The following is a 14574-nucleotide window of genomic DNA, read 5'->3' on the forward strand; positions in this document are numbered from 1 at the left end:
GTCTGTTGCTCGCTCCATTGTTCCGGAGAACGGAGTCTTAGTCATCTTTCCCATGAGGCATGGTTCGCAAGCATCAAATGATTCATAATCAAGTGATTCCAAAAGTCCATCCGCATGGAGTTTCTTCATGCGCTTTACACCAATATGACCTAAACGGCAGTGCCACAAGTATGTTGCACTATCATTATTTAACTTTGCATCTTTTGGCTTCAATATTATGAATATGTGTATCACTACGATCGAGATTCAATAAACCATTTACATTGAGTGTATGACCATAGAATGTTTTCTTCATGTAAATAGAACAACAATTATTCTTTGACTTATATGAATAATCTATTACAATAAACATGATCCAATCATATTCATGCTCAACGCAAACACCAAATAACATTTATTTTAGGCTCAATACTAATCCTGAAGGTAAAACGAGTGTGCGATGGTGATCTTATCAACCTTGGAATTATTTCCAACACACATCATCACCTTGTCCTTAACTAGTCTCTGTTCATTTTGCAACTCCTGTTTTGATTTACTACTCTTACACTACTAGGAAAAACACTACCAGTAGCGTGGTTTTTTTGCATACTAGTAGCATGGGTTCCCGCGCTATTGCTACGGCGCTACAACTAAAAAGTTAGTAGTAGCGTGTGTGCACCCGCGCTACTACTAACCTAAAACCCACGCTACTAGTAACCTAACTACTAGTAGCCCTCACTTTTGACCCACGCTACTACTAACAAATTAGGAATAAAAAAAATTAGATGTAGTACTCATGAATGGTAATACGTCCATTGCAAACCAAACCAACTCACAGAACCATCTTAGATTCCATTTAACATCAGATACACACAACCATCATCGTAAGGTGGGTACCTTCCCTAGTGGCCACCAACCTAAATAGACCACCTCTCTAGATGTATCTACAAGGCTAGGAGCTCAAACACCGCTGGACACGAATCCTCCCTCTCACGGACGGTGGCGTCGAGGTCCTCCAAATCGGCGACTTCCGGCATCGAAATCACCTGGACGATCATCTGTGCGACGTGGCCACCGGGCTTCACAGCGAAGTCCGCCTCTGAGTGGTTGAAGAGCACAGCACCACCGGGCCGCGCTTGTCAGCGTCGATCACCTCTGCTCCCACGTCGGGAAAGTGAAAACTTGTTAGTACGCAAATTGCATCAGTTCAACGAAATAGTACTATTAACAGGGTGCTGCAAGAATAAGAAAGCTCAATGTCAAACATCACTTTGGTTGTTAAAAATATCATTCATTCATCATATAACATTATTTTTTTTGCCAAATCCTGTACACCAAATTCACATTTACAAGAAGTCAACTTCTCATTTCTAAATAGCTGAAAAGCGATCTATTTGGTAACAACAAATGCCAACAGTCAAATTCATATTGGCAGAGATCAGACCATAAGAATCTAAGACAAACATAAAAGCACTGAAGTATATAGGGCGTCCTTCAAAAGTTCAGTCAACCCTTCATATGAATCCGACCAAATCTAATAACATAAAAGTTTTTCAGTAGAGAAGGCTATTGGAAATATGCCCTAGAGGCAATAATAAAATGGTTATTATTGTATTTCCTTGTTCATGATAATTGTCTATTGTTCATGCTATAATTATATTAACTGGAAACCGTAATACATGTGTGAATACATAGACCACAACATGTCCCTAGTAAGCCTCTAGTTGACTAGATCGTTGATCAATAGATGGTTATGGTTTCCTGACCATGGACATTGGATGTCATTGATAACGGGATCACAACATTAGGAGAATGATGTGATGGACAAGACCCAATCCTAAGCATAGCACAAGATCGTGTAGTTCGTTTGCTAAGAGCTTTTCTAATGTCAAGTATCGTTTCCTTAGACCATGAGATTGTGCAACTCCCGGATACCGTAGGAATGCTTTGGGTGTATCAAACGTCACAACGTAACTGGGTGGCTATAAAGGTGCACTACAGGTATCTCCGAAAGTGTCTGTTGGGTTGGCACGAATCGAGACCGGGATTTGTCACTCCGTATGTCGGAGAGGTATCTCTGGGCCCACTCGGTAATGCATCATCATAATGAGCTCAATGTGACTAAGTAGTTAGTCACGGGATCATGCATTACGGAATGAGTAAAGTGACTTGCCGGTAACAAGATTGAACGAGGTATTGGGATACCGACGATCGAATCTCGGGCAAGCAACATGCCGATAGACAAAGGGAATTGTATACGGGATTGATTGAATCCCCGGCATTGTGGTTCATCCGATGAGATCATCGTGGAACATGTGGGAGCCAATATGGGTATCCAGATCCCGCTATTGGTTATTGGCCGGAGAGGTGTCTCGGTCATGTCTGCATGGTTCCCGAACCCGTAGGGTCTACGCACTTAAGGTTCAGTGACGCTAGAGTTGTTATGGGAAGTAGTATGTGGTTACCGAAGGTTGTTCGGAGTCCCTGATGAGATCCCGGACATCAAGAGGAGTTCCGGAATGGTCCGGCGGTGAAGATCGATATATTGGACGAAGGGTATTGGAGTCCGGAAGTGTTCCGGGGGTACCAGGCTATGGCCAGCATGACCGAAAGGTGTTTCGGGAGCCCCGGCAAGTGTTGGAGGGCCTCATGGGCCGAAGGGGAAGGGGCAAACCAGCCCACTAAGGGGTGGTGCGCCCCCCACACCCTTTCCCACATTACTTGGGGAGGTGGGGCGCCTCCACCTTGCTTGGGAGGCAAGCCTCCACCTGCTTGGCTTGGGGGGCAAGTCTCCCTAGGATTTTCCCTAGGGAGATCCAATCTGCTTGGCCACCGCCCCCTAGGGGAAACCCTAGGGCGCCTCCCCCTCTCCCCTTGCCCCTATATATAGTGGAGGGGTGGGAGGGCAGCCGCACCTCTTTCCTGGCTCAGCCCTCCCTCCTCATACACCTCCTCCTCCTCCTCCGTAGTGCTTAGCGAAGCTCTGCTAGAGAACCACGAGCTCCATTGCCACCACGCCGTCGTGCTGCTGGAGTTCTCCCTCAACTTCTCCTCTCCCCTTGCTGGATCAAGAAGGAGGAGACATCCCCGGGCTGTACGTGTGTTGAACGCGGAGGCGCCGTCCGTTCGGCGCTAGATCGGATCATCCGCGATTTGAATCGCTGCGAGTACGACTCCATCAACCGCGTTCTTGTAACGCTTCCGCTTAGCGATCTTCAAGGGTATGAAGATGCACTCCCTCTCTCTTGTTGCTAGCATCTCCTAGATTGATCTTGGTGACACGTAGGAAAATTTTGAATTATTGCTACGTTCCCCAACAGTGGTATAAAATCTAGGTCTATGCGTAGATTCTATGCACGAGTAGAACACAAAGTAGTTGTGGGCGATGATTTGTTCAATTTGCTTGCCGTTACTAGTCTTATCTTGATTCGGCAGCATTGTGGGATGAAGCGGCCCGGACCGACCTTACACGTACTCTTACGTGAGACAGGTTCCACCGACTGACATGCACTTGATGCATAAGGTGGCTAGTGGGTGTCTGTCTCTCCCACTTTAGTCGGATCGGATTCGATGAAGAGGGTCCTTATGAAGGGTAAATAGCAATTGGCATATCACCATTGTGGCTTTTGCGTAGGTAAGAAACATTCTTGCTAGAAACCCATAGCAGCCACGTAAAACATGCAACAACAATTAGAGGACGTCTAACTTGTTTTTGCAGGGTATGCTATGTGATGTCATGAATTATATATATGTGTGATGTATGAGATTGATCATGTTCTTGTAATAGGAATCACGACATGCATGTCGATGAGCATGACAACCGGCAGGAGCCATAGGAGTTGTCTTAATTTATTGTATGACCTGCGTGTCAATGAAAAACGCCATCTAATTACATTACTTTATTGCTAACCGTTAGCCATAGTAGTAGAAGTAATAGTTGGCGAGACAACTTCATGAAGACACGATGATGGAGATCATGATGATGGAGATCATGGTGTCATGCCAGTGATGAAGGTGATCATGCCGCACCTCGAAGATGGAGATCAAAAGGCGCAAGATGATATTGGCCATATCATGTCACTTTATGATTTGCATGTGATGTTTGTCATGTTTACATCTTATTTGCTTAGAACGACGGTAGCATAAATAAGATGATCCCTCACTAAAATTTCAAGAGACGTGTTCCCCCTAACTGTGCACCGTTGCGAAGGTTCGTTGTTTTGAAGCACCACGTGATGATCGGGTGTGATAGATTCTAACGTTCGCATACAACGGGTGTAAGCCAGATTTACACATGCGAAACACTTAGGTTGACTTGACGAGCCTAGCATGTACAGACATGGCCTCGGAACACAAGAGACCGAAAGGTCGAACATGAGTCGTATAGTAGATACGATCAACATGGAGATGTTTATCGATGATGACTAGTCCGTCTCACGTGATGATCGGACACGGCCTAGTTGACTCGGATCATGTATCACTTAGATGACTAGAGGGATGTCTATCTGAGTGGGAGTTCATTAAATAATTTGATTAGATGAACTTAATTATCATGAACATAGTCAAAAGGTCTTTGCAAATTATGTCGTAGCTTACGCTTTAGTTCTACTAAAGATATGTTCCTAGAGAAAATTTAGTTGAAAGTTGATAGTAGCAATTATGCGGACTGGGTCCGTAAACTGAGGATTGTCCTCATTGCTGCATAGAAGGCTTATGTCCTTAATGCACCGCTCGATGTGCTGAACCTCGAGCGTCGTCTGTAGATGTTGCGAAACATCTGACATACACGTTTTGATGACTACGTGATAGTTCAGTGTGTGATGCTAACAGTTTAAAATTGTGGCACCAAAGACGTTTTTGAAACGTCGCAGAACATATGAGATGTTCCAAAGACTGAAATTGGGATTTCAGACTAGTGCCCACATCAAGAGGTATGAGACCTCTGACAAGTTTCTTAAGCCTGCAAACTAAGGGAGAAAAGCTCAATCGTTGAGCATGTGCTCGGATTGTCTGAGTACTACAATCGCTTGAATCGAGTGGGAGTTGTCTTCCAGATGAGATAGTGATGGTTCTCCATAGTCACTGCCACCAAGCTATTAGAGCTTCGTGATGAACTATCACATATCAGGGATAGACATGATGATCCTTGAGCAACTCGCGATGTTTGACACCGCGAAAGTAGAAATCAAGTAGGAGCATCAATTGTTGATGGTTAGTAAAACCACTAGTTTCAAGAACCGCAAGGGCAAGAAGGGATACTTCATGAAACGGCAAATCAGTTGCTGCTCCAGCGAAGAAACCCAAGGTTGAACCCAAACCCGAGACTAAGTGCTTCTGTAATGAGGGGAATGGTCACTGAAGCAGAACTACCCTAGATACTTAGTAGATGAGAAGGCAGGCAAGGTCGACAAAAGTATATTAATGTGTACTTTACTAGTACTCCTAGTAGCACCAGGGTATTAGATACCGGTTCGGTTGCTAAGTGTTGGTAACTCGAAATAAAAGGCTACGGAATAAACAGAGACTAGCTAAAGGTGAGATGACGATATGTGTTGGACGTGTTTCCAAGGTTGATGTGATGAAGCATCACATGCTCCCTCTACCATCGAGATTGGTGTTAAACCTAAATAATTGTTATTTGGTGTTTGCGTTGAGCATAGACATGATTGGATTATGTTTATAGCAATACGGTTATTCATTTAAGGAGAATAATGGTTACTCTGTCTATTTGAATAATACCTTCAATGGTCTTGCACCTAAAATGAATGGTTTATTGAATCTCGATCGTAGTGATACACATGTTCATGCCAAAAGATATAGTAATGATAGTACCACATACTTGTGGCACTGCCACTTGAGTCATATTGGTATAAAACGCATGAAGAAGCTCCATGTTGATGGATCTTTGGACTCACTCGTTTTTGAAAAGACTGACACATGCGAACCATGTCTATTAGTATATATGCATGAAGAAAGTCCAGACAGATGGATCATTTGGACTCACTTGATTTTGAATCACTTGAGACATGCAAATCATACCACATGGGCAAGATGACTGAAAGGCCTCGTTTTCAGTAAGATGGAACAAGAAAGCAACTTGTTGGAAGTAATACATTTTGATGTGTGCAGTCCAATGAATGCTGAGGCATGCAGTGGATATCGTTATGTTCTTGCTTCACAGATGATTTGAGTAGATGCTGAGTATATTTACTTGATAAAACACAAGTCTGAATTATTGAAAGGGTCAAGTAATTTCAGAGTGAAGTTGAAGATCGTCGTGACAAGAGGATAAAATGTCTGTGATATGATCATAGAGATGAATATCTGAGTTACGAGTTTGGCACACAATTAAGAAATTGTGGAAATTGTTTCACGACTAATACCGCCTGGAACACCATAGTGTGATGGTGTGTTCGAACATCATAACTGCACCCTATTGGATATGGTGCATACCATGATGTCTCTTATCGAATTACACTATCGTTTATGGGTTAGGCATTAGAGACAACCGCATTCACTTTAAATAGGGCACCACGCAATTCCATTGAGACGACACCGTATGAACTATGGTTTAGAGAAATCTAAGCTGTCGTTTCTTAAAAGTTTGGGGCTGCGACGCTTATGTGAAAAAGTTTCAGGCTGATAAGCTCGAACCCAAAGCGGATAAATGCATCTACATAGAATACCCAAAACAGTTGGGTATACCTCCTATTTCAGATCTGGAAGCAAAAGCAATTGTTTCTAGAAACGGGTCCTTTCTCGAGGAAAAGTCTCTCTCGAAAGAATTGAGTGGGAGGATGGTGGAGACTTGATGAGGTTATTGAACCATGACTCCAACTAGTGTGTAGCAGGGCACAGGAAGTTGTTCCTGTGGCACCTACACCAATTGAAGTGGAAGCTTATGATAGTGATCATGAAACTTCGGATCAAGTCACTACCAAACCTCGTAGGACGACAAGGATGCATGCTACTTCAGAGTGGTACGTAATCCTGTCTTGGAAGTCATGTTGCTAGACAACAATGAACCTACGAGCTATGGAGAAGCGATGATGGGCCCGGATTTCGACGAATGGCTCGAGGCCATAAAATCCGAGAGAGGATCCATGTATAAAAACAAAGTGTAGACTTTGGAAGAACTACTTGACGGTCGTAAGGCTATTGGGTGCAGATGGATTTTAAAAGGAAGACAGACAATGATGGTAAGTGTCACCATTAAGAAATCTCGACTTGTCGTTAAGATGTTTTCCGGCAAGTTTAAGGAGTTGACTGCGATGAGACTTTCTCACTCGTAGCGATGCTAAGAGTCTGTTGGAATTATATTAGCAGTTACTGCATTATTTATGAAATCTTGCAGATAGGATGTCAAAACATTGTTTCCTCGACGATTTTCTTGAGGAAAGGTTGTATGTGATACAACCAGAAGGTTTTGTCAATCCTGAAAGATGCCAACAAGTATGCAAAGCTCCAGCAATCCTTCTAAGGATTGGAGTAAGCATCTCGGAGTTGGAATGTACGCTTTGATGAGATGATCAAAGATTTTGGGTTTATACAAAGTTTATGAGAAACTTATATTTCTAAAGAAGTGAGTGGGAGCACTATAGAATTTCTGATGAGTATATGTTGTTGACATATTGTTGATCAGAAATGATGTAGAATTTCTGGAAAACATACAGGGTTATTTCAAAAGTGTTTTTCAATGCAAAACCTGGATTAAGCTACTTGAACATTGAGCATCAAGATCTATAAGGATAGATCGAAAACGCTTAATAGTACTTTCAAATGAATGCATAACGTGACAAGATTTTGAAGGAGTTCAAAATAGATCAGCAAAGAAGGAGTTCTTGGCTGTGTTACAAGGTGTGAGTATTGAGTAAGACTCAAGACCTGACCACGGCAGAAGAGAGAGAAAGGACAAAGGTCGTCCCCTATGCTTTAGAGGTAGGCTCTACAGTATGCTATGTTGTGTACCGCACCTAAAGTGTACCTTGCCATGAGTCAGTCAAGGGGTACAAGAGTGATCCAGGAATGGATCACATGATAGCGGTCGAACTTATCCTTAGTAACTAGTGGACTAAGGAATTTTCTCGATTATGGAGGTGGTGAAAGAGTTCGTCATAAAGGGTTGCGTCGATGCAAACTTTGACACTATCCGGATGACTCTGAGTAGTAAACCGGATTCGTATAGTAGAGCAGTTATTTGGAATAGCTCCAAGTAGCGCGTGGTAGCTGCATCTACAAGATGACATAGAGATTTGTAAAGCACACACGGATCTGAAAGGTTCAGACCCGTTGACTAGTAACCTCTCTCACAAGCGAGATATGAACAAACCCCATGGGTGTTGGATTCATTACAATCACATAGTGATGTGAACTAGATTATTGACTCTAGTGCAAGTGGGAGACTGTTGGAAATATGCCCTAGAGGCAATAATAAAATGGTTACTATTGTATTTCCTTGTTCATGATAATTGTCTATTGTTCATGCTATAATTGTATTAACTGGAAACCGTAATACATGTGTGAATACATAGACCACAACATGTCCCTAGTAAGCCTCTAGTTGACTAGCTCGTTGATCAATAGATGGTTATGGTTTCCTGACCATGGACATTGGATGTCATTGATAACGGGATCACAACATTAGGAGAATGATGTGATGGACAAGACCCAATCCTAAGCATAGCACAAGATCGTGTAGTTCGTTTGCTAAGAGCTTTTCTAATGTCAAGTATCGTTTCCTTAGACCATGAGATTGTGCAACTCCCGGATACCGTAGGAATGCTTTGGGTGTATCAAACGTCACAATGTAACTGGGTGCCTATAAAGGTGCACTACAGGTATCTCCGAAAGTGTCTGTTGGGTTGGCACGAATCGAGACTGAGATTTGTCACTCCGTATGACGGAGAGGTATCTCTGGGCCCACTCGGTAATGCATCATCATAATGAGCTCAATGTGACTAAGTAGTTAGTCACGGGATCATGCATTACGGAACGAGTAAAGTGACTTGCCGGTAACAAGATTGAACGAGGTATTGGGATACCGACGATCAAATCTCGGGCAAGCAACATGCCGATAGACAAAGGGAATTGTATACGGGATTGATTGAATCCCCGACATCGTGGTTCATCCGATGAGATCATCGTGGAACATGTGGGAGCCAATATGGGTATCTAGATCCCGCTATTGGTTATTGGCCGGAGAGGTGTCTTGGTCATGTCTGCATGGTTCCCGAACCCGTAGGGTCTACACACTTAAGGTTCGGTGACGCTAGAGTTGTTATGGGAAGTAGTATGTGGTTACCGAAGGTTGTTCGGAGTCCCTGATGAGATCCCGGACATCACGAGGAGTTCCGGAATGGTCCGGCGGTGAAGATCGATATATTGGACGAAGGGTATTGGAGTCCGGAAGTGTTCCGGGGGTACCAGGCTATGGCCAGCATGACCGAAAGGTGTTTCGGGAGCCCCGGCAAGTGTTGGAGGGCCTCATGGGCCAAAGGGGAAGGGGCAAACCAGCCCACTAAGGGGTGGTGCGCCCCCCACACCCTTTCCCATGTTACTTGGGGAGGTGGAGCGCCTCCACCTTGCTTGGGAGGCAAGCCTCCACCTGCTTGGCTTGGGGGGCAAGTCTCCCTAGGATTTTCCCTAGGGAGATCCAATCTGCTTGGCCACCGCCCCCTAGGGGAAACCCTAGGGCGCCTCCCCCTCTCCCCTTGCCCCTATATATAGTGGAGGGGTGGGACAGCAGCCGCAGCTCTTTCCTAGCGCAGCCCTCCCTCCTCATACACCTCCTCCTCCTCCTCCGTAGTGCTTCGTGAAGCTCTGCTAGAGAACCACGAGCTCCATTGCCACCACGCCGTCGTGTTGCTGGAGTTCTCCCTCAACTTCTCCTCTCCCCTTGCTGGATCAAGAAGGAGGAGACGTCCCCGGGCTGTACGTGTGTTGAACGCGGAGGCGCCGTCCGTTCGGCGCTAGATCGGATCTTCCGCGATTTGAATCGCTGCGAGTACGACTCCATCAACCGCATTCTTGTAACGCTTCCGCTTAGCGATCTTCAAGGGTATGAAGATGCACTCCCTCTCTCTCGTTGCTAGCATCTCCTAGATTGATCTTGGTGACACGTAGGAAATTTTTTAATTATTGCTACATTCCCCAACAAAGGCACCTTTGGGAATGATAACTTTGGTGGAGCTTCAACAACTTCACCAAATTTAACCTTTTCACGTCCAGGGAATTCAATATGAGTCTCGACCTTACCAGCCTTGCACTTCTTTTTCTTCTCATCCAGATGTCTGAAACCAATGATACAACATACTTTATTATCATACATTGCCATGAGTGAATGTGGAAGTTCTCTTAGAATATTTTGTCCTAGTTCAAAAATAAAAGCTGAAGCAAGATACATGGTTTATTCTTTACACGAGGCAACATTGGATCCAAATGAATTGATGCAAAAGCTACACAATTAGAGTCAAGTAAACCAAGACAGATCAAATGGTTAGACAACTTAATTCTTCACTTTCTGCTTCTTCGAAACCGAGACATTCTCCTCGAGTTCCTTGAAAAATATTCTCAATAGGATTTCAAAAACCGCCGTCGAATACACCAAGATACTCTATAACAGAATCACTAATAGCAGCTATAGAATCGTACAATATATTATATGTACAAAATAGACACTCCAAGATACCATGTCAAAAAAATGGCTGGGTCAAAGTTCCATGACATATAGAACATCGACAAAGTACATTTTCTTTAAAGTCATTCTTTTCTACAGCCCATAAAAGCTGTCACTCAAGGAGCGACATGTTTTTTATTACAAAAATTCACCACATTCTGATGAACATGGAAAAGCAAGCTAGAGTTAGCAGACCAAAATTAGATTCAAAATGTAATGCTACAGATATCCAATATTCACAACTAGTACTTTCAGGCGGCGTGTCAACTCACCATGTACAACAATCATTAGGCAGATCGCACCATCTTCTTCAAGTGGAAAGTGTCAACAGACCATGAGAAGATTAACAAACAAAATGCGAAGAGATGCTCTTACCCTTTTAGGTATTGATGTAGTTCCAGCTAGCATACTCAGTACTGATGCTAATATGGCTGTAGACGAACGGACAACCTATACAAAATTAAAATATTAGACTCAATAGACCAGGCCAAATGTGTTGTAAAAATATTAAAATAAAACTGACCTTAGGTGGATCTACTCTAAGGTGATTGAGCTACAGGAGACACGGGTTCCGAACCTGACGGCAAAGAAGCAGTCTGTAGTAAGAAAGAGAAAAAGGTCAGCCTGTGAAGATCAAAACTATATTGAAACTGGAAAAAGGGGTGAATGAAGTTACCCTGGTAATTCCTTCTGAAGACTCGATTGCAGGGAGAGAAGTTGATGCTGTGACCTGAAAAATGATTTTGTTTACGAGATTAGGATTCACAGAGAACATGACATTCGAACCAACAGACCTCATGCCATAGACGCATCATGATAATAGCCACAATAAAACAAGCACACTATAGCGAATAAGGTACGAGATATTCTCCGGACTTGCCTTAGGAGTATCGGCTTTGGACTCCGATCCAATCTTTTACTGAACTCACATGACTCATGTATTCCTCGTGTTGTGTGATCCTAAGATATTTCAGTCAAAAGGGTTAGCAACACATAATCTCTATAGAAAAACAAACTATGGGCTAGGAATTTCTACTTACTTGAGTATATGCAAGGCGTCCAAGCTTTGTCTCCTGCAAAAGAGTAAGAGATTTAGTTTGTACTTACTACTAGAAGTCCTACTCTAAGGGGAAGAGATTATATTGAACACAAAAATAGAAGTGTGTGCAGTGCAAGCCTGAAAGGTATTACTCCACTACTTACCAGAGTGCGGACAACATGGTGAACTGATTGTATTTCCTCCTGAAAGGCACTTAGATCTCCATGTATAACTGTAACTTGTGAAATACGTATTATTTTTGCATCAGCATCTTCTAAAATACACTAAAGCCTGGAAACAATAAATATGCAGACAACATGGAAACTGAGAGAGAGGGTGAGGGAGGAGACCTTGAGATGGTCCATCCATGGAGGTGGCGGTGGGGTGGGAGCTCCATGGAGGGGGGGCGTCCCAAGAAGAAGTACGCGGGGGAGGTTGCATGGTGGCGACCCCGTCAATCCTCGTCTCCCTGCAGCAGCGGCGATGGTGGTTGCGGAGAAGGAGCGCGGCGTCCCGAGAAGAAGTAGACGGGGTGAGCTCGATGGTGGCTGCCCCGTCAATCACCTCCTCCCTGCGGTGATGGTGGTTCTGGGGAAGGAGCTGACCTTGGCGGCCCAGCTCGATGGCGGCGCGGATCCAGGAGCCCCCGATGTGGCCGCCGCCAGGGAGAGAAGGAGGGTGGAGAGGATGGGGGCGTCGGCGTTGGTGGTGGAGGGGAGGTCGGCGGTGGGTGCGGCTGTGGATGAGAGATCGCCGTCCGCGGTGGGTGGGTGGCCCGCGGTGGAGGGGATCTGGATCGGGGTTTGGGTGAATTTGTTTTTGAGATAAACGGGGGCGCGGGTGGACGGTGGGGGTGGGACAGTTCGTGGGGTGGGGGTGGGCATATACTAGTAGCGCGGTGGTCTCACCTGCGCTACAGCTATCCACATAGGAGTAGCGCGGGTTTTAGAACCCGCGCTACTACTATGGTCTGTTCGCGGGGCACGGTTAGAGATATTTACTAGTAGCGTGCTTTTTTGGCCACGCGCTACTAGTAAGTAGCAGTAGCGCGGGGCAATATAGCGCGCTACTAGTAAGTAGCAGTAGCGCGGGGCAATATAGCGCGCTACTAGTAAGCGTCTGTCTATAAGCTTTTCCCTAGTAGTGTTAGCAACTGAACCAGTATTAAATACCGAGGGGTTGCTATAAACACTAGTAAAGTACACATCAATAACATGTATATCAAATATACCTTTGTTCACTTTATCATCCTTCTTATCCGCCAAGTATCTAGGGCAGTTCCACTTCCAGTGACTATTTCCTTTGTAGTAGAAGCACTCAGCTTCAGGCTTGGGTCTAGCGTTGGGCTTCTTCATGGGAGTGGCAACTTGCTTGCTATTCTTCTTGAAGTTCCCTTTCCTTCCCTTGCCCTTTTACTTAAAACTAGTGGTCTTTTCAACCATCAACACTTGATGCTTTTCTTGATTTCTACCTTCGCTGATTTCAGCATCAGGAAGAGCTCGGGAATCGTTTCTTCATCCCTTGCATATTATAGTTCATCACGAAGTTCCAGTAACTTAGTCACAGTGACTAGAGAACTTTGTCAATCACTATCTTATTTGGAAGATTAACTCCCACTTGATTCAAGCGATTGTAGTACTCAGACATTCTGAGAACATGCTCACTGGTTGAGCTATTCTCCTCCATCTTGTAGGCAAAGTACTTGTCAGAGGTCTCATACCTCTCGACTCGGGCATGAATCTGAAATACCAATTTCAGCTCTTGGAACATCTCATATGCTCTGTGGCGTTCAAAACTTTTTTGAAGTCCCGGTTCTATACCGTAAAGCATGGTGCACTAAACTATCAAGTAGTCATCATACCGAGCTTTGTCAAACGTTCATAACGTCTACATCTGCTCCTGCAATAGGTCCGTCACCTAGCGGTGCATCAAGGACATAATTCTTCTGTGCAGCAATGAGGATGATCCTCAGATCACGGACCAAGTCCGCATCATTGCTACTATCATCTTTCAACTTAGCTTTCTCTAGCAATGCATTAAAATTCAAAGGAACAGTAGCACGGGCCATTGATCTACAACAACATAGACATGCAAAACACTATCAGGTACTAAGTTCATGATAAATTAAAGTTGAATTAATCATATTACTTAAGAACTCCCACTTAGATAGACATCCCTCTAATCATCTAAGTGATCACATGATCCAAATCAACTAAACCATGTCCGATCATCACGTGAGATGGAGTAGTTTTCAATGGTGAAAATCACTATGTTGATCATATCTACTATATGATTCACGCTCGACCTTTCGGTCTCAGTGTTCCGAGGCCATATCTGCATATGCTAGGCTCGTCAAGTTTAACCCGAGTATTCTGCGTGTGCAAAACTGGCTTGCACCCGTTGTATGTGAACGTAGAGCTTATCACACCCGATCATCACGTGGTGTCTCGGCACGACGAACTTTCACAACGGTGCATACTCAGGGAGAATACTTGGACCTTGAAATTTAGTGAGAGATCATCTTATAATGCTACCGCTGAACTAAGCAAAATAAGATGCATAAAGGATAAACATCACATGCAATCAATATAAGTGATATGATATGGCCATCATCATCTTGTGCCTTTCATCTCCATCTCCAAAGCACCGCCATGATCACCATAGTCACCGGCGCGACACCTTGATCTCCATCGTAGCATCGTTGTCGTCTTGCCAACTATTGCTTCTACTACTATCTCTACCGCTTAGTGATAAAGTAAAAACAATTACAGGGCGATTGCATTGCATACAATAAAGCGACAACCATATGGCTCCTACCAGTTGCCGATAACTCTGTTACAAAACATGATCATTTCATACAATAAAATTTAGCATCATGTCT

The 14574-nt window shown here is 44.1% G+C and overlaps 1 long non-coding RNA gene across 2 annotated transcripts; it reads right to left on the reverse strand.

Annotated features, from left to right (window-relative positions):
• Positions 1-767: 767 nt before the first annotated feature.
• Positions 768-12508, reverse strand: LOC109754513 (uncharacterized). 2 transcript variants are annotated; one of them, XR_012186851.1, is made up of 7 exons: positions 12044-12508; positions 11858-11925; positions 11695-11727; positions 11331-11614; positions 11178-11250; positions 10142-11104; positions 768-1134 (listed from the first exon to the last, which is right to left on the reverse strand). It is a non-coding gene; the product is annotated as an uncharacterized lncRNA (long non-coding RNA). The 2 variants fall into 2 exon arrangements; XR_012186852.1 differs by having other exon boundaries at positions 11858-11931.
• Between the last annotated feature and the right edge of the window lie 2066 nt (positions 12509-14574).

Source organism: Aegilops tauschii, chromosome 6 (genome assembly GCF_002575655.3).
Source record: "Aegilops tauschii subsp. strangulata cultivar AL8/78 chromosome 6, Aet v6.0, whole genome shotgun sequence".
NCBI lineage: Eukaryota > Viridiplantae > Streptophyta > Magnoliopsida > Poales > Poaceae > Aegilops > Aegilops tauschii.